The 27,086-nt window shown below is 37.1% G+C and overlaps 1 protein-coding gene and 1 pseudogene across 16 annotated transcripts in view; one reads left to right on the plus strand and one right to left on the minus strand.

Annotated features, from left to right (window-relative positions):
• KDM4C (lysine demethylase 4C) overlaps window positions 1-27,086 on the plus strand; it is a 444,842-nt gene that overhangs the window by 192,940 nt on the left and 224,816 nt on the right. The gene's annotated exons all lie outside the window — the stretch shown is intronic.
• On the minus strand, window positions 7,605-8,058 carry LOC118629906 (annotated as a pseudogene).

Below are 27,086 nucleotides of genomic sequence, written 5' to 3' on the forward strand. Positions count from 1 at the left end.
TGCGGGAACAGTATTTTGGGAGGTAGAGTTTAGTGATTATCAGCAAAGGCTCTGGAGTAACTGGGATCTGCCTTTAACTCCCATTTCTTCCATGTAATAACTCTGCCTTTATTCAGAGTACTTACCTCCTATGTGCTTTACTTTTCTACTCTGAGATAATACCTACCTCATAGAGTTATTGTGAGAGGTACCTTATGTGAGAACTTCTGCACAGTGCCCAGCACTTAGCACTGAGGAAATGACTAAGTGTCTGTTATTATTGAGCTGGTTTCAGGTACAGGTCCAGACCCAGGTTCCCACAGATACTTAAATCTTTTGGCCATTTAATGATGTAGATTATGTGATCATAGCCACTTTTATCAGAGAAATAGAAAAATACTACAAGTAATTTAATATTGTAGTCAATAGGAAATAGAATTAAAAGTTTATTAATAGTCTCCTTGTTTATTGTAGTTACAAGATTTAATGGTCTCTTAACTATATAGCATTCTAGATTTTAAAAAAGAAACTATATAGCTCTCCAGGTTTTTATTTTTCTTTATTGATTGTTAGAGAGAGAAGAAGGGGGAGAGAGAGATAGAGATATCGATATCGATGAGAGAGAACATTGATTGGCTGCCTCCCTCATGCCCCTAACTAGAGATTGGGTCCACAACCTGGGCATGTGCCCAGACCGGAAATTGAACCGGCGATCTCTTGGTGCATGGGTCAATGCTCAATCACTGACCCACACCGGCCAGGCTAGCTCTCCAGGTTTTAAAAAAGAAACGTTCACCCTCGCTAGTTGGGCTCAGTGATTATAGTATTGTCCCACAGACCAGAGGGTCAAGGGTTTGATTCCTGATCAAGGGCATGTGCTGGGGTAGCAGATTTGATGCCTGGCCCTGGTTGGGGTAGTTCGGGATGCAATCAATCTATGTCTCTCTCTCACGTTGATGTTTCTCTCTCTCTCCCTCCCTGCCACTCTATCTTAAAAAAAAAAAAAAAATCAGTGGCTGAGGATTTACAAAAATAGATTAATAAATAATAAAAAAACATTCTAGGTTTTGAAAATAAATAATTATCATTATTATCATCATAAAATATTAATGTTATTCCTGCAAAAGCAGTAGCATTTGTAAGGCTCTTGCTAGCCTCACAATTCAAAATGTCTTTTATGGAGATAATCTTTGTAGCTCTCACTGTAAGCTCCATGCCCTTTTAAAGTTTAAACATTGATCAGTAAAAAAAGATTTTAAGTGGAAGACTGTTATCCTGATTTTGTTTCTAGTGTTAAAATGTATTTGTTTGGCTTAAAATTCTACATTACCAGTTGAATATAATTTTTTTGTATGTATTTTGTTTTTGTTTTGGATCTCAAAATGGGAGTTCAAATTTATATTGCTGTCAGGGAGGAGAAGACCCCGAGATTGTTATGGGAGATGAGGAGGAAAGACTCACTAAAAACTACAAAAAGAATGCTATCTAGATGTATAGTTTTGTAACGATGTTAGAAATGGCAGTCTATACATAGACTTCCATATTTCCTCTTGTTTTTCTTGCAAAATTGAGCTCCAGTGTTAATGTTTGATACTCTGAAAACAAAATGTAAATCAGATTTTAAAAATAGGTGGCCAGCTGGTTAGTGGAAAGGTGTATTGTTTATAGAAGTGCACCCCTAGAGAAGGGCATTTTTACCTTGCAGAGTGACTGCAGTTAGGTTTCGTTTGGGCATAATGGCAAGTAATTACTCTTCTTATTTGTAACATAGTAGGGTTATTTGTGTAACTAAAAGCAATCTTTTTTGTAATTTTAATGTATATTGGATATTAACCTCTCTTATAGCAGACCAAGCCCCTGTTGTGCCTATGTTGAGCGTCCTCGCCACCAAACTAGCTATAGAATAGTAGTGTCTCCCGAGTCCTGGGACCCCTCCCCACTTTCCCTTTTCTGCTGCAGAGTAAATTTTTAAATTTATCATCTTAGTCAATTACTTTCAACAATTTTACAAATTGATGGACATATCTCATTTATAATTTATTCTAATTACATACACAAGGTGTTCTCCAGATCTCCTCCACTTCCTTCCTCCAGCCAGAGGTTTTCATGTTTGCCTGAATGATATGTATATGTGTATATATATGCAATTTAATATATATTATATATATATCATATTTATATATTTGGTATATAATATATATTTAATAAATACATTTTTTTTTTTCCTCACTCTCATGACCTAACACCCATTTTCATGAGGGTTGAGAATGCTTCAGCTAGATTAAGATGGTGATGATTTTACTAAGTGAGTAAAACTTGGGTCTAAAGCTTTTTTAGGAGGACAAGAAGAAACAGTAAGTCTTTTGTTCCCTTTTAAAGGAAATTAATGTTTTCGTTGCTCCTCCTGTCTAAAGGCTGAAAAGTAGCTTAACAGTGTCAGAGACAGGGAAAATTGAAACCAACCATATAAAGCTGTTTTTGGAAGATACTTTAAATGAGAACAGTCTTCCAAAACTCAGCTGGCTTTTCAGTCGACTAAGCCATCTGTTTGGTCTTTCAGCTGGCACTGTCTTCAGTCTCCCTGATTTTTATAGCTTTCCCTTGGGAAACCACAAGATTCCAAATCATCACAGCATTGCAGAGCCTCTTGAAGAGCTGTGTGTGGCTTAGAGGTTTATTTGTCAGTCTTCTATTGTATAATTCCAAATGGATTTTACTTCTATGGAATTTGTGGTTTTATAAATTTTGGAAGAGGGAGAATCTGAGAAAAGAAAGATGATCAAAATAGTTTTTCTTACATAAGCATGTATTTTCCAGATACACCAAGAATAAAATGGTAGCTCTGTCACTGAGGTTATGGAAATGCATAAACCTGTTACTCAAAGTAGGTTGTGTTATATTTTTCAGTTCTACCACTAGTTTATTTTATTCTTATCTCAGATTTGGTGATGTTACAGTTTTATTATATACATGCCTTAGAGATATTGATGTTAGATATTTAGGCCTTATTACACTGATTATAGTTTCTTAGAACTATAGAATGGGTATTTTTAAATTTATATATAGGCGTCAGCATATTTCTAATGAATGAGTGTTCCTTGATGCTTTTGAAAAATTTATCTTTGTTGTTGAAAGTATTACAAATGCCCCTTCCTTTCCCCCACCATTGATATTCCTTGATGTTTTAAAAGTTAATCATATTTATAATGATATATTTGAATATTATCATATGACAGTCAAGTGACTCCCACCATCTCCTAGCCATATATATATATATATATATATATATATAAAACTCTTGGCAGAGGAAATAATTGACGAAGAGATTTAGGCTTTATCTTATGGGTGGGAACCCCATTTCTTGTCCCTGTCACATGTGCTCTAACCCTAGAGATAACAATTCTCAACCCATGTATCATTTAAGCTTCAAAATGAGAACAATTACTACCCATTATTGTCACTACTATGGAGAGCAAGGTGTGTACAACTTTTAAAAGTCTTTATGGATCTGGCCAGTGTGGCTCAGTGGATTGAGCAGTGTCTTATGGGCTGAGAGGTCCCAGTTTGATTCCCAGTCAGGACACATGCCCAGGTTGCGGGCTTGATCCCCAGAAGGGGGAGTGCAGGAGGCAGCCAATTGATGTTTCTCTCTCTCTCTCCCTTCCTCTTTCTCTAAAAAATCAATTAAAACATTTTTTAAAAAAAGAACTTGGTAGCAAATAAAAACTGCTTAAAAAAATCTTTATGGGAATTGTGACAGTTTCAATTCTACTCCCACAAAAATAGGACCTAAATGCTAGAGGCTTAAACAAGTGATTTTCAACCAGTGTGCTGCAAGAATTTTTAAAACATGCCATACCTGACTATTTAGGCAGGGGCACTGACCTCTTTTCTCTTAGAATGTCAAGTAAAAAAATGACAACAGCCAACACCACAAAGCCATCCGCTGTGAATCAAAATTACACCTATTTTTAAAATTAATTAATTAATTTCTGTTATAGATATTTCTCCTTTTTTCCCCATTGACACCCTCTTCCTCATCCCTCCCCGCCCCCAGCTTTGTTGTCCATGTCCATTGGTTATGCGTACATGCATATAAGTTCCGTGGTTTATCTCTTCACCCCCTCGTCCCCTCTTCTGAGGATTGTCAGTCTGTACCCTACTTCCACATTTCTGGGACTACCCTGTTCCTCGGACTGTTATGTTCATTATATTCTACAAATAAATGAGATCATGTGATATTTGTCTTTCTCTGTTTGGCTTGTTTCACTTAGGATAATACTTTTCAGGTCACTCCATGTCGTCTCAAAGGATAAGAGACCTTCCTTTCTTACAGCTGCATAGTACTCCATTGTGTACATGTACCACAGCTTTTCTATCCATTCGTCTACTGATGGAAACTTGAGCTGCTTCCAGATCTTAGCTTTTGTAAATAGTGCTGCTATGAACATGGGGTACATATATTCTTTCTGATTGGTGTTTCAGGCTTCTTAGGGTATATTCCTAGAAGTGGCATCACTGGGTCAAATGGTAATTCAATTTTTAAATTTTTGATATACCTATTTTTTTTTTGTCAGATTGGCACAAAATAAGTTTTTTGGTGTGCTGCAGAATTTTAGTAATTAGTTTATGTGTGCCATGAGATGAAAAAGGTTGAAAATCACTGGCTTAAACTAATGCAAGTAAATACTTGAATTTGAAAGACTTAAAAATCACCCACAAGGCAGAAACATTCTTTAAAATAATGTCAGCTCTAAATGATCATAATTATGTTGAAACAATGGGTAAAAAGCATAGTCAATATGTAAATATTTATTCATTTCTGTTATATATTTTACTAGCATCATATGTGAACCAAATGTTCATCTTTTACATTCACATGACTACATCGCTAGATGTACAATTGTACCACTTTCCTTCCCAGAAATTGATTACTTCATTATCATTTTAGTTTGTCTTTGGCTCTCTTCATTGAGTGACCTTTATATAATATTTATTATTTTACTTGATTTTAAAACATCAAAATATCCTATTCAAACTGATTCCTCGTCCAGACGTCTCATCCGAGAGGAGAAGGTGCCTCTTTTCCTCTCTGAACTGAGTCCCCTGTCCTCATTGTCTTCCCCAGCCTCAGCATGGTCTTTAGCTCTAGAACTGTTCCCATAGGGTCTTTAGCAGTGGGCCCCCGGGTTTCTCTCCTCGATGGCACTCGTTCTCTCCTCACAGAAATTAGATTGCTGCCTTGTTATATTTGCTGCTCAGCATGTGACTTAAAAATTTAATCTCACATTAAAACATTTTTCCGTATTGAGTTAGTTTAATGAACTATTTGATGTAGTGAGGATGAAAGTGCTTTTTTGTTCTCTGTTGAGGAACATTGCCCAGTAACTCATAAGAGTTGATAAAACGAATTAATCTAGTGAAGATGTGAATATCAGTTTTATTATTTTATTGATTTTATTATTATTTTCTTCTGATGAATGGTGTCTTAGCTAAAAGAATGCAGTCACTCCTATGTTAGATGAGACTAGTGTTTGCTGAAGAGTGAAGTTAATCTATTTCTATGAATTTTATCCTAAAATATAGGTTTGGTATAATTTCTTCTATGGACAGATCCCTAAAAAAGGATCTTTACTTTTAGTGTTTTAAATCAAAAGGTGTAAAATTTTACTGTTTTGGTTCAGCCTGGGATACTTGATGCATTTTATTTATTCCATTTGCAATTTTGCTATTTGAAATTGATTTTTTTGTTGTTGTATTTTTTGGTAGTTTATTTTGCCATGGCTTCTGTTAATAAGAATGTCTTTGCTATTTTCCAGAATAGATTTTCCCTGCTTGCTATGATTTAATATTCTATTTAAAGATTTATTATGTTCCCAAAGCATTTATTTTTTAGAAGGCAAATGTGTAATAGCTCAAATTATACAAAACAAATTCATTATGAGGTTATTAATAGAACATATTCATGGGACAATGAAACATAAAAACTCAAAAAACCTATATAATGTTTCACGGGCCAATAATCTCATTGTGTTTTCCCTTGAGTTTTATCAGGAGACCAGAGCATGCTTATAGCCAAGAGAAGGAAGAGACAGAGAAATGGAGTTGACTTGCTTTTTATCCATTGTGTCATTAATACCCTCATGTTTGTCCTCATGGCAGCAGAACTAGAAGTGGCTGTCCACTCCTTGCCATGGTCATTCTCAACCTGTAAGCACAGCAGATTCCCCTGGAATCCCAGGAATCTAGCAGTCTGCAGGCTCTGCAGGCCACAACCAGCCTACCAGTTCAGACTACTGAACACATATGGTGGCTCAGTGTTCGAGAAATGGTTAAATTACATTAATTGTCGACATTCAAATATCAGGAGATTTTAATACAAAACTCTGGAGTTACAGATTCTATTGAAAACTGGGACAATTTGAAAACTCGGTCCTGACATTTTCTCCTGGGCAACACTGGGCTGGATCCCAGCGGAGGCTGGCTACTTCAGACTATGCAAGCTCTCTCCAGTTCCCCCTCATGCACAGCTTGTTCTTCACCCATTGGGCACAGAGGTGCTTTGGGCCCTTCTGCCGCTTATGCCCACCCAGTTATTTTGGGGACACCTGGCCCACTGCATTATCTGCCTGGTTCTGTGGCTATTTGAGTTTACCCCTCGCTCCCTTCCAGTTTCAGTACTCCTTCAGTGAACAGTTAAATCGACAGTTAAATATATCATTCTGACTGTCTTATTTTAATCTTATTTGAAATTAGATAGAAAATTGTCTATGTTTGGGGCCATGTGATAGTAATCAATTAGGATTAAACTAAAACCTCTACTGAACACCTGTGTGCATAAGATATCTGATTAATAAAGCTCCTCTTACTGTATTTCAAGTAAATTAATTAGTGATGAAAATTCTAAAAATATTAATTATTTTTTATTAGTATTTCTGGAAAGAGAACTCATTGTGAAAGAATCTTCTACATCACAGGCTGTTCATGTGTATACACAGCATCTTGTTCTCTTTGCCTCACTGCTGGGGGCAGAGAGACTCCCACACTGAACTCTTTCTTAGCCCTCTTGGCTGGAATAAACTTGGCATGAGCTTGGCAGGGCAGCACCTTGCAGCTGTGAACCTGCAGGACCCCTGCCTTCACAGCTCACAGTCCAGGTGACAAGGAACTCCCTCCTCCCCCGCTTTTTTTAAGAGAGAAAGAGAGAAAAAAACATTGATGTGAAAATGAAACATTGATTGGATGCCTCCTGCATGCAAGCCCAAAACCTGGGTATGTGCCCTGACTAGGAACCAAACCGGCAAACTGTTTTTCACTGGACAACCCCCAACCAAGCCATACCAGCTAGGGCCGACACGGAGCCCCTTTTAAAGGGATTGTGGATATTAATTGGCAGAGCAGTTACTTTAAATATATATGCTTTCATCTTCTTTAGGATAGATTTGACCATATTATGTTTGGAGGAAAATATAATCACCTAAGAGTTTCAGAAAGTAGTAGAGTAATTCTTAAACTAAGATGAAATTGGTTTATCTTAATCTATCAAACTTGGTTTCCTTTTCTCTTCTTTTGTTTCTCTCTTTTTTTTTAATGTTAGTTCCTGTCTTTTATTAACCCATATACACTTACTTTTCTTGTGGTTTGTTGAAGCAATAGATCAGACAACATTTGCCACAATAATGTTTATCAAAGTGGTTGGCCATAAAAATTTCAGCACCACATTCATCTAAAGGGCACTCCTGATGAAGGCGACTGATTTTGCTGTTTTACCCACTTGGTAGTATTTCAGGACATCCAGCTAAACCTTCTTTCTCTTATGCTTATTCTTCTTGGGAGTGTGTAAGGCTTCTTTCCTGAGCACCATCATGAAGTCTCAGCACAAGATGAAGAGTGGACTCCTTTTGAATGTTGTTGTCAGACAAATTATATCCATCTCCCAGTTGCTTGCCAGCACAGCTCAGTCTCTGCTGATCAGGAGGAACTTCTTCCTTATTCTGGATCTCGGCCTTTATGTTTTCTGTGGTGTTCAACCTCACCAGTGATGGTCTTCCCCGTAAGGGTTTTCATGAAAATCTGCATCTTGGTGGAGGCCCCACCACAGTGGTGGATCAGAAAAAAAAGCTTTTTTCTTCTTTTTTATTTTTGTTTAGCTGTATCTATTTTTTCTTTTTGTATCTAGTTGCCAAGAGTTTTATTTTTTCTCTCTGTAATTACCTACAAATGTATTAGCTACTAAAACTTTTGTAATCTAGGTAGTTAGGTACTGAATCTTGTGGCTACTTTTCCTACATAAGGCAGCGCCCACTTACATTTATGTCTTGAACTTCATAGTATGTCACTCCTGCCGATGCGGTTCTGGTACCAGGAAGACATAAGCTTGGCATACAGTGTCACGTGTGCTTTCCCTCAGTTACGATACCTCTTTCGTTGGGGTTTGTGAACCGATTGCTAATTTTTATTTTGTTTTAAGCCTGGGGATTTTGTTATTAGTATCATTATGTGCTTTTGTAAATTGAGGTGATCATCTACTGGCCATCCTTACCCTGGTGTTTTATATTTTATATAATGAAGCAAAGCTCAAGATGGGAACGTAGCAGAGGGCGTGTGTGTGGGAGGTGGAGGTTTAAGAGAGCATAGAGGGGATAAATGATGGTGGAAAAAATAAAATAAAATAAACAAAAGAAAACAAAAAAATATTTCATAATGCTAAGCAGTGGTTAGCTCCGTGATAGGATTTCAGGATATATTTAATATTGTGCTTATCTCTATTACCTAAATTTGAAACAATTGAACATGATATTCCTCAACCAGAATAAGGTTATAAACATTTTTAAGAGCATCAGTATTAAGAGAAGTAAATTAGTTTTTTTTTTAGAAAGTTATAAACATTTTATAGTCATCATAATTATTAAAAAAACATTACTTTAAAAATTTTGTGTTTCTTCTTTGACAAAACAGAACACCATTAAAAAGGTAGCACAAGCTCTGGCTGGTTTGGCTCAGTAGATAGAGCATCAGTCCATGGATCGAGGGGTCTTGGGGTTCGAGTCCCAGTCAAGGGCATGTACCTGGGTTGCAGGTTCAATCTCCCTGCTCAGGTCCAGGTCATGTAGGAACTTGTGGGAGGCAACCAATCAGTGTGTCTCTCACATCAATGTTTATCTCCCCCTCTGTCTCTCTCTCCCTCCCTTCCAGTCTATCTAGAAGTCAATGGAAAGAGATCCTCCAGTGAGGACTGAAAAAAAAAGGCACAAATAATGATCTGCCTCAGTGGAAACACTGTGGTCTGCTGCTGAAGAGTATTTTGGCTTTCTGTGTCTGAATCAGCTGAAATATTTGTTAAAAATAGTTTTCAGGGCCTAATTTCAGGACTCACTGAGCCAGACTCGTGAGAATATTTGAGAAAAGTCGTTGCTTTTTATAAACTCCCAGGTGTTTCTCAAGCTTGCCAGAGTTTGAGATCCACTCCCCTGTACTTCCTTGGCTGCCAGGAGAACAGTGTTAAAGTTCAGACTTGATTTTTACTTGGATCCGTGTTAATTTTCAGACATTGTTGGCTTAAGTGTAAAATGTTATGATGTATTCTTTCTAGTTAGCTTAAATTTAAGTATTGGCTAAAACTGCACAGTTTTAAAGATTGCTTTTGTTGAATTACGATGTTTTAAGAAATCTTTAAATGAAATTAAATTATCTACAAGTAGAGGGTGCTGTTGAATTGGCTCTATATTCTGAATTTATTATTGATTGAATGAACATCCTTACGTGTGAATTTATGCCAGATTCAGGAGGTCTAGGCAGTGCCAGGAAGTAGTTAATATTGTAGTGATAGTTAAGCCTTTAAGTGCCTGGGAGCTAGGGTGTTAAACTCTCATCTGCAAATTGATTTTTATTTGCAAGATTTCATGCACATCATTGATGGAATAGCAATGTCTTTTAATAGTCTGAAAACATAATTTAAAGGATACAGCAATTTTTAGAATTTGGCTCATGTCTTTTTTGCTTTTTTTTTTTTTTTAACCTAAATTGCGTAAAATGAAAACTATCAAAGGATTTTGGCACTCATTCTCATTGTGAAAATTCTGTTCATTTTTTTTCTTCTCTAAAACACACAAGTTACTTTTGGATAAAAAGTTAACTTGAATATACTTTCTGTAGATGCCCTTTAACTGAACCACCAGGAACACACTTGTCAAACACTGTAAAGTAGAATCTTTGCCTCCTTTTTGGAACAAAGGAAACAGCACAGCATGGGGAATGATGTATGCCCAGAGGGGCTTGTTGTTGGATTTGGGCTTGGTTAGTGGATTTGGGAGGAAGTTTAATGGCAGAATATTTTGGTGTGGATTGGATGCTATAGAAAGTAGGGACAACTGTATGATCTGTTATCTTAATAATTTTATCTATAGGGCAACAGGATTACAGCAGGCTAAAGCTGTAATTGGTAAAGAAGTAGCAATTACTCATATTAGCTGAAAGTGGGGATGTTAGATTACTGTTGTGGTTTATATAATGTTTTTATTATTGTCTGTGTTTCAACATAATTGTGTAGTGATCTTATTTTTGTCTTGTTCTATCCTGATCAGAGTGGCCTTTTCTGATCTCTCATTCTTGCCCCCCCCCCCCCCCCCCCCCCGTGCGCGTGTGCATGGAAGCTTTCTCTTCTGTTTTAGTCAGCTCATTTAGGTGAACAGTAGAAAATGAATATAATTTATCTTTTATTGTTAGGATCAGTGCAGCTTTACTTTTGAAAATGATTAGAATGTTATTTTTAAAATATATTTTACTGATTTTAGAGGGAGAGGAAATGAGAGGGAGAGAGAAACATCGATGTGAGAGAGAAACATTGATTGGTTGCCTCTTATGTGTACCCTGACCAGTGATCAAACCCATAACCTGGGCATGTGCCCTGATGGGGAATTAGACCAGGGATCTTCCGGTGCATGTGACAACATTCAACCAACTGTGCCACACCAGCCAGGGCTAGACTATTTTTAACCTGATAATCTGTCTGTAAATATTATTTTGGGCAACATAAATTCTAAGTGATTTGGGGATTATAAACCATGTAAAAGTAGCATTGATACATTTTATACTGATAATCATTTGCCTAAGTATTTTTTGTTTCTTGAACTTATCATTAAGGAGAACATGGTATAAGATTAAATTAATTAACTTAATTTTAACAAAATCATCACCTTTCATGTAAGACTTACTTGATAATATGAATGATGTGTCTATTACATTTTTTCCTTAAAATTAATCTGAAGTTAAATTGATTTTAATACTTCTTGGGAATAATACATGTAAGTTTAATTATCTTTTCAGATTTTAAATATGGCTTAAACCAAAGAATGTTTTATTAAATATAATTTGACTTTAATCTGAGGTACATGCTAATATATCTTGAAGATAGTGGAAATAATTTTTTACATGTTAAGGTCTTTAATCACAGACCATATTCTTATATTTCCTCTCAGAGATGTTAAAGGCAGATGAGCTTTTTCTGGTCATGTAAGGGACTATCTAAATATGCTTAATTTTTTTTTTTTCCTTTATTGATTTTAGAGAGAGAGAGAGAGAAACATCGATGAGAGAGAACATCGATTGGCTGCCTCCTGCATGCCCCCCACTGGGGATCGGGTCCACAACCTGGGCATGTGTCTTGACCGGGAATCGAACTGGTAACCTCTTGGTGCATGGGTCAACACTCAACAACTGAGCCACACCAGCCGGACTAAATGTGGTTAATTTTATATAAGTCAGAAACAGTATAATTGAATCCCACAGATTTAAAGATATTTTGTTTGATTCAGATATCTTTATTATTTATGGATAAATTTACACCATGCAAATGAGAACTCAGTTGTGGTGAATAAACATAATTTTAAAATAATTTCTTGCTATAAGCAAATTATGTCCCCTTATTTGTCATTGGAAGATCATGATCTTATGGTGTTGCTCATGTAACCAGAGGTGATAGTGGTTCCTACTGACTGGAGAATATGAGGTGATTTAATTGATACAATTGAATAAATTTGAACAATTTATATTTAAAGAAATTAAAGTACTTACTATATTTTAAAATTTAAAACAATAGGACTATAAGTTATGCAAAGTGATGTCTGGTAATAGTATATCAATACTACACATTAATTTCATACTTGAACTTTATTTTTTATGAAATACTTAGAGGTGTACATGATACCCCTTCATAACATGTTTTTCTTACTTTTTTTGGCTGCCTATCATTGATCTTAACTTCATATCACGGCAATTTTAGATCTAAAGAGAATAAAGCAAGATGATACAATTTTTACTCTAACATTGTTAAAAATATTTTTTGTTATTGTTAAATTTTTTGTTATTATTTAGTTTTTTAAAATTTCTTTTATTGTCACAACTTGTTATTCGTAATGTCATGTAGAGTTTTAGGATTGATGTCCAGATTTGGGATATACCTCTGTCAGGTTCTTCATATATAGCCGTAATAGTTCCAGGCTTTTAAAGGGGCTTGTTTATATGAGTGTGTTTGTGTATGTGCATGTATATGCAGAGAATAAGTAAATATTGAATATATTCTTTGAATTGATGACACTCATTAACTGGTATGTCAATAATGTTCTTTTGTAGTATCTTGTGAATTTTACGTTATTTTTTGTTGTCAGTATTTAATGTTCCACAGCAGAAAACTTGTCTTTTTCGCTCTTCCTCATTAACTTGGTTATCAAGTAATCCTAAAGCTTTTTTATTATTTATATTTAAAATTTTACATTAATCTCAAGTTAAATGCATCCCAGTTTAGCTTCTTCTTGGCCAGATCCCAAATATTCCAACAGCAGTCTAATTCCACCTGACATAAGGTGAAGTGAGGGGCAGGAAAATTAAATGGAAGAGGTCAGTGCTTTTAACAGAATCAAATAAAATCTTTTACTTTGGTAAATTAACAAACACATAACTATGTGAATGCATTTCTAGGTCCTTTCCAGGACAATCTCTGGAAAGTGTTTATATTTACTAATTTGTGCCAAATTTCTTTCAATAATAATGTCAGTTTATAATTTCTACAACTATGTTATTTCTCTATACCCTTAATAGTTTGGATATGAACACATTTTTTTATTTTATTGGAAAAATGGAAATTGTTTCAATTTGCATTTTTTTCACTTTGTAGGAGATTGAACATTTTTTATTTTTATGCATTTTATGTTTTAAAAAATTTCTTTAGCCCTTGCTGGTTGCTCACTGGTTAGAGCGTCAGTCCACGGTCCAGAGAGACCAGGGTTCGGTTCCCGCTAAGGGCACCTATCTCGGTTGGGGTTTGTCCTCTGCCCCAGTTGGTGTTGTGCACGAGGCAGCCACTCGATGTGTTCCTTTTATTGTCAATGTTTCTCTCTCTCTCTCTCTTTCCCTCCCACTCTGTCAGCAAAAAAGGAAAAATGTCCTCGGGTGAGGATAAAAAAAAAATTCCTTTAGTGTTTTTGGTTAGTGTTTTCTTACTACATTCGGTTAGTGTTTTCTTGCTACATTATATGAGCTCTTTGTTTAGTTAAGGATAGTCATAACTATCAGTTTTCTTTTTTCTTATTTAATTAATTTTTAAAATGTGAAAAAGGTACTTATTAATTGTGTATATGTGTATATGTATGTATGTGTATAGGTGAAAATGTTTCTTAATTCATGATCTTGGAAAAAGCTGTCTATATTATGGTGTCTCCTGCTGCTGGGGACTGGGGATTGGCCCTGGAAATCTCAGTTTAAGGTCCCCTGTAGGGACTGTCTCCCAGTTGACTTCTGAGCCATGAACTGGGCCTGTTTTGGTGTGGCTTGCAGGATCCAGGAAGATTTTTCTTTTACTTCAGGGCAGTGTCGGTGGTCAGTAGTACCTCATAAGGTTCTTCCCAGAGAGGTGACAGCACGTGTTTACTTCTAAAGACCTTGATGTACACCTGGTCTCCTAGTCAAAGGGATGGCAAAGCATGTCACTTGGTGGAGGCCATTGCCCCTTTTACTTCATAGAGTCAAGGGAAAAGCTTCTGGCCAATTTAAGTCCAGTTTTTTGACAGATCTTTTCTAATACTCTTTTTATTTTTTTATTTTTTTTATCCTCACCCGAGGACATTTTTTGTTCAGATAGAGTGGGAGGGAGAGAGAGGAAGAGAGAGAGAGAGAAACATCGACATGAAGGGACACATCGAGTGGCTGCCACCCGCACGACCAACCAGGGCCAGGGACAAACTGCAACCGAGGTACGTGCCCTTAGCGGGAACCGAACCCGGGTCTCTCGGGACCGCAGGCCGACGCTCTAACCGCTGAGCCAAACCGGCCAGGGCTCTAATACTCTTTTTATATCTAGATTTTTATGTTCCACTTGCTCTGATGATTGAGGATGATATAGGGTATGAAATCTTAGTGAGTACCCCAGAGCTTTTGCATACAGGTGGATTATTTCCACTGTGAAATGAATTCCTTGGTCTGATTTAATCCATAAGGGAATGCCAGTTTTCTTTTCTTCTCCCTCCCTTATTTTTAGTCTCACCAGAGGACTGACTAAGAAGTGAACCTGCAACCTTTTGATGCACCCAACCAATTGAACCACCTGGCCAGGGTGCCAGTTTTCTTTTTGAATTCATGTTCCCATTTGGTGTTACTCTCCAAAAAGCTTCCCTTACTACATACAGTATTATAGTCACAGTCATTTAGGTTATTATTTATTAATGTTATAACTTTTTAAAAACCATCCAGAAGTAATTTAATTGTATGGTGTGAGGGAGAGACCAAACTTAATTTTTTCCCTTGTCTTCTTATTTTAAATTGCTTATTTGAAGTTGTATTTTAATCTCATTTTAACCAGTTTATCTATATCCCATTTAACATCTTCTAATATGGTTGTGTATTAGAGTCACAGGGGGTGTTTTTAATCAAGGTTGGGGCCCCATCCCAGAGTGAGTGTGAATCTCTGGATATGTGTCTTTTTCATCGATATTTATTACAAGTCTATCATGAGATTGTATTATATATCAAAACTGAGAAGCATTCCTGTATACTTCAGTAATCATTTGCATTTGTGTCTGAGTTTTCATTTTGTCTTTAATGGTCTCTCCATCCCATACTTATTACTTATTCATAATAGATTTACTCATTGTTATGTTTCCAAATGTAATTTGATTGCCTATTTATTCTAGGAGAGATGCTATAGCTTCTCTTAGTTGATTTTTAATTTAGCTTTATAAATTGAATCCTCATATTTATGGTTACCTCTGAAGGGAAATAAAGTTACCTGATATTAATTGTAATATCAGTCTTTTGAATTTGTATCTTAACAGTTGCTAACTAGCTGCATTAAAGAAAGTTTACTGTTTTGTGACTTATGTAAAATTTGATTTCTTTTTAATATGAATAACTTTACAAAACAGCCTAAGTTCTATAGCCATTATTTTGCATTCACTAGCTTCAGCTAACTCCTTAGTAGAGATACAGAAGTAATTGTAGTTTCTTGTAGTAGACATTTGATATATGTGAATAGTAGAATGATGCTCTGGCTAAATTATTCATATATTTTATTACCATGCATATATATTATTACCATTTGCCTTTCTACAAGGTCTGATATATGTTACTATTAGAAAGAAATTTCATGTATATTATTAGAAAGGAATTTTATGTGTGTATATGTATGTATGTATATATATATTTAGAAAATTCCTTTCTAATAATATATATTAGACCATGTAGAAAGGCAAATGGTATAGTATATGCAGGTTTTTCCTTTTTCTCTTTTTTCCTCACCTTTTTTTTTTTTTTTTTTTACTGAAGGAAATGCATGAGAATGTGATAAATTGCTGTTCTTTTTGGATTTTAAGATCCAGTGTTCAACCTCTCGGTTAATGGATTGAAGGGACAGCAGAGGCTTTTTATTCTTTTATTCTTTCAAAATACTATGTTTTATTCAATATGCCGTTTTCCATCAGGTCCCTTTTTCTAGTTTAAATGATTCACGTTTCTTGATCCAAGGCCACCTACAATACCTTCAAGCTGTAAACTAAAACCCCACAATGAACCCTGTCTTCTGGATTCAGAAGCCCAACGTCAGTTTCTTTCAGCCATGATCTAGTAATATTCAGATGCTTATGAAGAGATTGATACATCTCGTGAAATATGGGCACCACTGGTTGCATCTTGTTTGTTATTGGGAGTTGGCTTTCTATGAAATTGAGGAATGTCTTAGAAACTGGCATCAGGAATGCATATTTATGGTGGTGGCTGTTAAGTATCTGTTATAACCAGAATTGACCACTTAGCCGAGTGTTGAGCTCTATGCAGCCCACAGATCATTTTAATAGGACAGTGACACCAAAGTATACAATTTAGAAATAACACTGAAAAACACTTACACATTGAGAATGTGACTATCATTCACATATTTTTACATTTAAGTGTAAAATAAGCATGCAACATAGACATTCATATTCATTTACAAATAAAAGAAAAAACTCATGTGATTTACTTAAGTTTATTACTTTGTATGTACATTGGGAACAAAATCATAAAAGCAGTAACTAGTAATATTATTTAAATGACTTGTATTGTTATTATTTTTAATCCTCACCTGAGGTTGTGTTTTTTTAAAAATTGATTTGAGCTCGGCCAGTGTGGCTCAGTGGTTGAACGTTGACCCATGCACCAAGAGGTCACTGGTTTGATCCCTGGTCAGGGCACATTCCTAGGTTGAGGGCCAAATCCCCAAAGGGGGGCATGCAGGAGGTGGCCAGTCGATGTTCTCTCTCATCGATGTTTCCATCTCTCTCTCCCTCTCCCTGCCTCTTTCTCTAAACAATAAAGAAAAAAAATTGATTTGAGAGAGAGAGAGAAACATTGATTGGTTGCCTTATGTATGTGCCCTGACTGGGGATTGAACCTGCAACACTTTGGTGTACAGGATGATGATTCAACCAAAGAAACCACCGGCCAGGGCATGACTTGTATTACTAACAAACAATTTATGGACATGGACATGTTTTTTCATTTTAAATGTATTTAGATATTTTCTCCTCTTCTTTTAGTATCATGAGCAAGGTAATAATGATGTATAAAAATTGGCTTTGCTGTTATTTAGTTCATAATTTAAGAAATATAACTAGTTTATAAGAATGAACTTAAATTGGCTTAAAACATATATTGCTGGAGACATTGTCAATTGGTTTAAGCTTTAAGAAAGGAAATTTGAGAACATGTCTGAAAAATGTATATATCCTATGATTGGGCATTTTATTTATAAGAATATGATCTAAGGAGATAGATATGGAGAAATAGTTATAGATACACGCAAGATTTTGTTTGCAAAGATGCTCAACATAGTATTATTAAAACAGTAAAACAGAACAACCCCCTGACAGCACATTGTGTGTAACAGTAGAGAGTTAGTGACATAACTCAGGGTGCAGGTACACAGGAGAAGTCTGGAACCATTCAACAGTGCTGTTAGATGGATGCTTGGTGCTATGGGACATTGTTCACAGTGTGTTTTAAGAGAAACATCACATGCAGTATTGCTCCAATGACATAAATGCACTTAGGTGAGTGCAAGAAACCTACATTAAATGTTGTGTTTCTCCCTAGGTGGTTATTATTTTCCTCATAGTATCCTTTATTTTTCAACATTACTCCAATGAGCGAGCTGAGCTATGCAGTTGGGGCAGGGGTGGGGGGAGGCAACACATATATATATATTTTAAAACATTGCTTCCTGAGATGACTAGTACTTGGATTTTTATGTGATGAATTTTTATAAATGATTTAAGACACTGGGATGAATATGATGATATTTAACCAAATGTAACACCTTATCTGAGCCATTTTCATGATTAATTGATACTTTTCTATTTTAGGTGTTAGAAAATTCTTTGCCAACTTTTCTTTGTGAAATGGCTGGAATTGGCAATAGATCTTTTTTGTTCATTTCAGCACATTTTATGAATGGATATTTTTTATGAAAAGCGTCAAGCATCTTCCTTTCACTAAGAAAAGACAGCCAGAGTGTTCTCACTCGATTGAGCTGATGGCATATAATAGTCTGTTTATTTAATCACTTTTGCTTCCTCAGCAATTTTGATCCATGATGAAGTAAAGGTTCTCCTTGCCTTTAGTTTTTGAAGATAAAATTGAGAGATTTAAACATGATTTATTCTGCTTTGACCTATCGTTTGAATTAACTATCATTTGAATTGACTTTGCTGTTTGCATTTATTTTCAAGAGAAGCATTTAATCCTTGCAAAGCAATCTAATCAATCCCTTTGTTTTCCCAGTGGCTCTAGAGACAGTGCTAAGCTGACTATAAAGCTTTCCTTATTATTAGAGTATGAAATACAAAATTGATTTTGATAGCTCATTTTGAAAACAGTATGTATTTAAGAGAGTAACATTTTGTTTCATATAAAAGTCTAGTGTATGATGTTATACAAACATTTCCCCAATTCATGCTGACATTTCCTTGCTTATCCTCAGATATGGTTAGTGAGCTTTGAGAAAATCGAGAATTTTTTTCAAGTGCCATTATCGAATTAATTCTTATTGATAGTAAATATACTGATGTTCCTAGTTCGCCACCACCTCATCTCTTTTCTTCTACCAAACTTCTAGAATGAGTATCATATACTTACAGGTGTAGCTGTTAGGGAGTCAGCCAGTGCTTCTCCCAGAGGCAGTTCATACTCTTTTTCTTTCTTTCTCTGTTCTCCAATACTACACCTCAGTCTGTATTTGCATTGAACTGAACAGGCAGGACCCCTTCTAACTGAACTGTTCTCTCCCTACCTCCCATTCCTTCATTTTCTATTGATTATGATCCTATGTATCTACCAATGTCTGCTTCAGATAGCACGAACCCTCTTCCCAATGCAGTATGACATTCTCCTGGGACTCCACTTGAATCTCTGTTTTTTACGGTCATGTCCATGCCTTCATGGTACATTTGTTTATATGTTTGTAGAAGAGTGGGGCTGTGCTTTTGTCTCTGCTTTCTTAGAACCCTGTAGAATTCCTGCACATATAGACCGTCAGTGTTTGTTATATTGAATAAAATTGAAGATTTTGGTAGCCACACATGCCAAGTAAGACAGAAAATTCTTGCTTAGACACCGTCTTTTATTATTCCTTGCAGGGGTGCTTATCCTGTGGTCCAAAGAGAGGCCTTAGTGAGCCCAGTGAAATTGTATGAAAAATTCTTCTGCATGTTCATATATGCATTTTTCTGGAGTTTGGGTCCATAGCTTTTTATCAGATTGTACACAGAAACTTTTATATGGTTAAGAACATCTACTTAAAATGATTTAGCATTCTAAGTAATTTCTTTTTTTAATTCTTTTTCTTTATTGATTTTAGAAAAAGAGGGAGAGGGAGAGAGAACTAGAAACATCAATGAGCAAGAATATCAACTGGCCGCCTCCTGCATGCCCCCACTGGGGATTTGGCCCACAACCTGGGCATGCGCCCTGATCAGGAATCCAACCGGTGATCTCTTGGGGCATGGGTCGATGTTCAACCATTGAGCCACACTGGCTGGGCTCTAAGTAATTTCTTAAAAGTACATAAGCCCAGTGTGGCTGATGTGATTCAGTTGACTGAGCATCTCTCCAACCCGAAGGTTGCCGGTTCAATTCTGGTCCAGGCCCATGCCCATGTTGAGGGTTCATTCCCTGTTCAGGGTATGTACAGTAGGCAATTTATCAATATTTCTCTCCCTCTCTCTCCCTCCCCCTTTTCTTTTCTCTGTCTCTAAAATAAATAAAAACATATTTTTAAAAAAGTATGTAAGCCCAACAAAGGAGAGTTGATGCCAGTAACTATTGTCAGATAGTCCATTCAGAATCTGAGTGGTCAGGATTCACATACCCACTCCCTATTTCATGGATTTTAGATTTTTAGAAAATCAGAAAATTCTTGTTCAGTTCAATTTTAGGTTAAGTAAGTTGACCAGGGGCAGAGTATGACAACTTGAGAACTAAAGTCTGGATTCTGGCCCTAATTACTTTGCTTTCATCTCCACTACCTCATGATAAACCAGGGGATTTTTGTTGGAAGAGTGGGAAGTCTTAGTTTGCTAGGGTGAGCAATTGTACACTCGTAGAAGTTCAGTGGTAGATCATGGGACCTCCCCTTTAGAAACAGGTGAGTGGCTGGGGTTTAAAGGGCCCAGTGCTGGTGACTGAATAGTGGAAGCCTCTGGACTTGTAGCCTAGAGCTTATGTCTAGATGCCTTCCTATGTTATAGCAGAAATTCTGCTACTATGGGGTGGGAGGAATGGACACAGAGTTTTAAAAGGATAACTTTTTGGTTAGTGATATGAGACGAATGGAATGAATCAGTTATTTAGGTGGCACAGAAATATAGAGGCTCTGTGCATAGCTTTCTATGGCAGGTTTTAGTTTTTCCTCTCTGAATGGAGGCAGAGCTGCCTGCCATTTAGCTTCTGGGTTCACCCTTTCTTTTTCATGGAAGGCAGCAGACCATGACCCAGGCTCCCAAGAACTGAAGTGCAGAGGATCTTTCTCCGAGAGACAAGTAGGGATAGCTTTGATCTGGATTCACTTAACTGAATTGTGTTGCTGGCAGTTTTGCATGGAATTTGTGCTGTACCCTTATTAAGTATGTCTCCCGGAAAGGAAAGCGTGACCAGCATCTAATCAGTGGCATGATGGCTTTTCAAATTTGGCACTTGAAAAAATTTTAGCTGCTTCTTTTTATTTTTGTAAAATAGTTATAATCTTTCAGCTTATTTCCACATTTAACTTATCAACAGTACCAAATCAATTAACTCAGTTTGTGGAAAAATGCTCTCTTTGTATCAAAGTATCTCATAATTTGATGTATTAAGTTTCATTTTCATGGCAAGCCATTAACCTCTGATGGAATAGATCAACATTTTTGTCTAATACAAAATTATTCTCAATCATTGTAATGCAAATAAAAGAGCACATTACAGCCACTTGTCTTTAACTTGGGCTGGAAATATATCAGAGCTGCACCACCTCTGACCATGCCTCATTTCCAGAGCCTCCTTAAATCCTTTCAAAAATGAAGATGTGGGCGCTGGTAACTCCTGGTTTTTAATTTTGTGTTGGCTGTCTATTCAAACAGTCAAATGCCACCTCACCTGTTTTTCTTTCTTTTTTTTTTTTTATCCTCACCCGAGGACATTTTTCCTTTTTTTGTTCAGGTAGAGTGGGAGGGAGAGAGAGGAACAGAGAGAGAGAGAGAAACATCGATGTGAAAGGAACACATCGAGTGGCTGCCACCCGCACAACCGACCAGGGCCGGGGACAAACTGCAACCGAGGTACGTGCCCTTAGCGGGAACCGAACCCGGGTCTCTCAGGACCGCAGGCCGACGTTCTAACTGCTGAGCCAAACCGGCCAGGGCTCACCTGTTTTTCTAAAACTCCATTCTTCTGAGTCAGGGTTGGCAATTATGACCCCCTGCCATTTTGGTAAATAAAGTGGTACTGGAACACAGTCATGCTCATTTGTTTGTATATTATTAGTGGCTGTTTTTGTACCACAGTGGCAGACCTGAGTAGTTGTGACAAAGATCATACGATCCATAAATCCTAAAATATTTACTCTCTTGAGTTTTTCAGTAAAAGATTGACCCCTTTCTCTGTGAGATCTGACTGGGCCCAGGGACCTGGCCTATTCAGATGTTGATTGCATAACTTAGGTGAAGACCTGCTTGCCTGCTTTATGCTTTTTGGTAGTATGTGTAGTGGTATCTCTTACTTTGGCCTAAAAGTGCATCAGGAGCTCTGTAATGCTCAGTAGGATTATGTATCATTATTACTAGTTCCTCGTACTATAGCCTTTTCCAGCATCCCCAGGCTTGGCTGTGCTTTTGGAATGGTGTCTTAGAGTTAGCCTGGTTGAGCTGCATTCCTTCTTACATGAGCAGGTGCTGCACTCCCACAGTATGTTCAGGTGGACCAGGGACCTCCTGGCTTTGCTGACTCATTTTGTACTGTGGCTGATTAGCATGACCTCCTATTTGTGGTATTTTTCAGGCTGCAGCATCAAGAGGTAGAAAGTAATGACTTTGGCATGAGCTGTTTTATTTGTAAGGCCCTTCAAACACATGCACAGATTCTCCCTGGCACACAGCTGCTTAGGAAGATTATGCTCTGCAAAATGCCACCTGTTACTACTTTTGATATTTATTTCTATCAAAAATTATTTACTATGTTTTATTTTAAATATTGCAAACTAAATCTGCCATTTATTTTCTTTACCAAATGAGTATTGCAGGACTGAAAACTGTCTCCTAGCTTTGGTGGAAGTCTGTGGCATTTGCCACTCCATTCTTTTTTTTTTTTTTTTTATCCTCACCCGAGGATATTTTTCCATTTCTTGTACAGATAGAGTGGGAGGGAGAGAGAGGAAGGGAGAGAGAGAGAGAAACATCGACGTGAAGGGGCACATCGAGTGGCTGCCACCCGCACGACCAACCAGGGCCGGGGACAAACTGCAACCGAAGTACGTGCCCTTAGCGAGAACCGAACCCGGGTCTCTCCGGACTGCAGGCTGACGCTGTAACTGCTGAGCCAAACCGGCCAGGGCTGCCACTCCATTCTTTATTGCAACCTTTCTTGTTGGACTTTATTCCTTCCAGGAAAAATAAGGCTGCATTTGGTCAGTTTAGAGCTTGTCAAACAATAGGGGAATTAGAGAAAACTTTTGTCTTCGTAGTAACAGCTGCAGCAGCAGTGGTGACAGCCATGTCATCAAAGAATATTTATTGATCATGATCCAACCAGCATAATACGAGCTAAAACATGGAGACTACTTTTTCTCAGAAGGCCTGCCGTTCCATTGTTCTGTGCACAGAACCTTGGCATCTTCCCAGAAGGACCTTGTGCTGCAGATGATATCTGTCGTGTATCCCTCTGTGAATGAGGATTTGCTGTCACACTTGGTGCTGTGGTGTGATGGATACTCTCTAACAGAGGCACAACTTCATGGTCTGTGAAATGGAACCTGGAATGGGTCTGGGTGTCCACGGTACCATGGAGTCATGTCAAGTGAGTTGGGGTAATGACAGGGTGGTGTGTGCTCAGGTTTGGAGTCAAAGAGCTGGACCTCCACACTGCTCTGCTCCTTATTGGCTATACAGCCTTGTGCAAACTGCCTAGCCCTCTAACCCTCATGTTCCTCTATAGAAAAATGCACACAGTTAGAGTATATATGTTTATGGTGGCAATAATAAAAAGTATTATCACTACAAACCTACAGAATCCATGTTTAGGGCCATAGAAATGTTGGGTGGTAACATGGGATGACCTCCAAGTTTATTACTCATTTAAGGGAAAGAGAACAAGTGGAGTCGTAAAAGCATTAGTCAGATCCAGCTAATCCTGATTTTGCAAAGCAACATATGTGGCTTTGCTATAGCAAAGTTGCCTTTACAAAATTTTGTTCATAGATTCCCTTCATTGTAGGGCAAAGAAAAGTGTTATCTAAAGAGGTGTTTTCAAAACTGATTCATAATGCTATCTTTTCCCTGTCAACTTCACATTCTTGCTCAACAATTAATAATACTACAATTACAAAAATCTACTAAAAGTGTTTTCAGTAGAAATCACTTAATTATTGAGACAGCAGCTAAGTACAAATAATAAAATTATTTCTTTGCTCATATAGCCCAGCAATGAAGTTTACAGTTCCTTGTTTCTGCTTTCATATGTAATTTTATGATAACATTATTACAGAAGAAATAATAGGGTTTCATAGAAGGTATTATAGCATTCTAGAGAGAAATCAGAAGATCCGTCCTATGCCTCCTTTCAAAGCCTAGAACCTGGAATAAAACATTTATAGTTATTCCCACACTTGCTCTTTCTTTTCAGAGAAACCCAGGAACCCCAAAACCAAATGACTTAGTTTGATATAGCTCTACCCCAAATATTTCTCTAAAAGAAAAGAGGTAAGAAGAGGACAGCTGGAGAGCCCTAAGCTTTCTTCATGGTTTACAGTCCTTTAAAAACTTGCAGATGGTCCTGCCCTGGAGTCTTAGACTGTTGCTGTTCATGTGGCCATAGACAGAGGAACCCTTCTCTCTTTAAAGTGTTGGTTTTTTTTTCATTGTATCCTTGTCATTTTCTTTTGAACTGTAGACTATGATGTTGTCAGGGGCTAGCTCTTGGAGAACATACCTTGTATTATTATTGCTGAACCTTCACCTGCCTAATATATTCTAAGCGTCCTCATTATACCTTGCTTATGGTTTTCATGTGCAGTGCCACGGATGCACAGTAGTCACATTTACTCTGAGCAACTGGAAGAACCATTTATTGGGTTTTTACACTGGTCAGATTTACTGAAGAAGTTCACAGCTACTATCATTCTCTAGATTCATTTCAATTTATGAGTTCATAAGATGACTACAAGAAGTGTAAGTAATTTATAGCCGTGGTATGTTACTTCCGTGAAATTGTAGTCTAGTTAGGTTATGCGAATTATGACTGCAGTTATAAGTTGTTCATACCAAACAACATGATATATATGTCTTCTTTTGAGTTGTAATAAGAGGAAATGCCTGTCAATTTAATTTATCTCCAGACATGTTCATGTTTAAAGCCCTTTATAGTGAAATAAAAGTTTGACCTAAAGATCATGGTTTCTGCAGACTTGACAGAAGCTATGACTGAGATATAAAATACTGGAGGGTGCTCAACTGCGTAATAAAAGCTGGGGAGCTCATATGAAAAGCTGTTACATGAGGTGAATGTTCTTTTATGTGTGTGTGTGTGTGTGTGTGTGTGTGTATATAAAATCCTCACCCTAGGATATTTTTCCACTGATTTTTTAGATAGAGTGGAAGGGAGGGAGGGAGAGAGAGAAAGAAACATCAATGTGAGAGAGACATCTATTGGTTTCTTCTCGCATGACCCCAACAGGGCTGGGGATCGAACCTGCAACCAAGGTATGTGTGTGCCTTTGACCAGGAATCAAATCCGAGACTCTTTGGTCCACAGGCCGATACTCTAACCACTGAGCATAATTGGCCAGTGTGAGGTGAATGTTCTTAGATGTAAAAACAAATAAAGTACAGTGGAACGTTGGTTCTTGAACTTAATTTGTTCCAGAAGACTGCTTGAGAAACCATGTTTGAAACCTGAGTCATTTTTTCCCATTAGAAATAATTAAATTGAATTGATTGATTCTAGACCCCCAAATGATTCCCTGTTTTAACCTTTCTTATATACAGTACATGTCTAATATACTGTTTAATCTATAAACAAACACTTTTTTTCTTAAATTTATCGAACCACCTCCTACTAGCCTTAAATGAATCACTTTCAGCACTTTTCCAGAGGTGTCTTTCAGAAAGTCAGTATGCAGCATCTTCAGTTTTTCACATATCATTCGTTTATCCAGATGAACAACAATTTTTCTACTTCTTCGATTGCCTGTGATCATTGTTTTGTGAGCACATTCACACCCTTAGCAACATTAGTTCTTTTGATGGCCTCTTTATGTTTTAAAGTTATGCTAATCATCATTAGCAACAAAAGCAAACAAACAAACAAAAAACACAAAAATATCCATAGTAGAATTTCCTGAGATGTTAAAAAGGAGAGGTTTATTGGTAAACTGATTTATATTGGTACATTCTCTCCTTTGTGGCCTGAGAGATGCTTTTTGTCATGCTGATTTATCAGCATGAAAGGGTTGTGAGGTCAAGAACTGAAACTTTGTTCAACAGTCTAGGCATTTTTTCCATGAACAACTTGGTTGAAAACTGAATTGTTTGAGGTGGGAGTTGGTCAAGAACGGAGTTTAGACTACGTATAATGTTTCTAATCAGAGATCTGAGAAGTCTCTGTCAGGTTAAGGATTTTCCCAGATCACATGGTGGAACTGAAACCTTGGCCATTGTGCATCTGACCAGTAGGGGCATGCAGGAAGCCGCTGAATGATATATCTCTCTAACATTGATGCTTCTACCTCTCTTCTCCTCCTTCTCTCTCTAAAAAAATCAATAAAAACATATTTAAAAAAAAATTCAAACTTTGCCTGCGTAACCTGCAAAGTAAAGGTCTGTACCCTCAAACAAAAACAAAAACAAAAGTAAAAACCTTCCAGTCTCTTTGAATAGCATTTAACATTGTTACTTTTCTGTTGGCCGTGACCATTATTTTGAATCGAATCACCGTGACCATTATTTTGAAGTGTTATTTTTCCATGTTACTGCTTCTGCTACGTAAAAACTTTCATCATTTTAAGCTCCTTCCCTTACTGGCCTATGGTGTTTGAAGGGTGTTGATGCAGTTTCTGTGCACTCCTGAATGAGTGTATGCATTAATCAAAGACTATGCAATGCCTGTTGCATTCTCAGTTCATTTATAAATCCACTGTTGGCTAGGTTATGTTTGTCAATATTCACCCTATTTTGTTCTGTGTCAGAGTGAGAACCGTGGAGTCATGGTGGGATACATGACGAGTACAGGTGGCTCCCTGGACATGGTTTTGAAGAAAATGAAATAAATTGATTGAGAAGGCAAGGGTAGGACTGAAGATTATTAGGCATATGTTTTAATATCCTGTACCTAGGAAACACTCAAAAGCATCAGCATCCTAAAGTAGAGTCCTTACACCGTAGTATATGCTTCCTTCCTAAGGCAGTGTTTTATGTGTTTAGCAGTAGTGGAAGAAAAAAATTCTCTCTGATGCGTTGAAGACCACATGTACATAACCCCACTAGTTGTCTAGTGTTTAGAAGTAAAAACTTTGACCTTTGGACAGTGAATTCATTAATGTTCAGATGAGTTTAAGATAATTGAAAATTTTAGCTTCTGTGGTAATCACACAATTAGGACATCTGAAGGCAATACTTTATAGTTCCTTTTTTTTTTAACTTTATTTTTATTAATACTATTATAGATGTCCTCATTCCTCCCCCTCCCCCCACTTTGCCCACCTCCACCCAGCCCCTATACCCCTTCCCTCACTGTTGTCTGTGTCCGTGGGTTGTGCATATATGTTCTTTGGCTAATCTCTTCACCTTCTTCCATTCATCCACTCTACCCCTCCCCCCTCACCTCTGGGTTCTTTTTAAAACAAA

This window comes from Molossus molossus, unplaced genomic scaffold (assembly GCF_014108415.1).
Source record: "Molossus molossus isolate mMolMol1 unplaced genomic scaffold, mMolMol1.p scaffold_m16_p_14, whole genome shotgun sequence".
Lineage (NCBI taxonomy): Eukaryota > Metazoa > Chordata > Mammalia > Chiroptera > Molossidae > Molossus > Molossus molossus.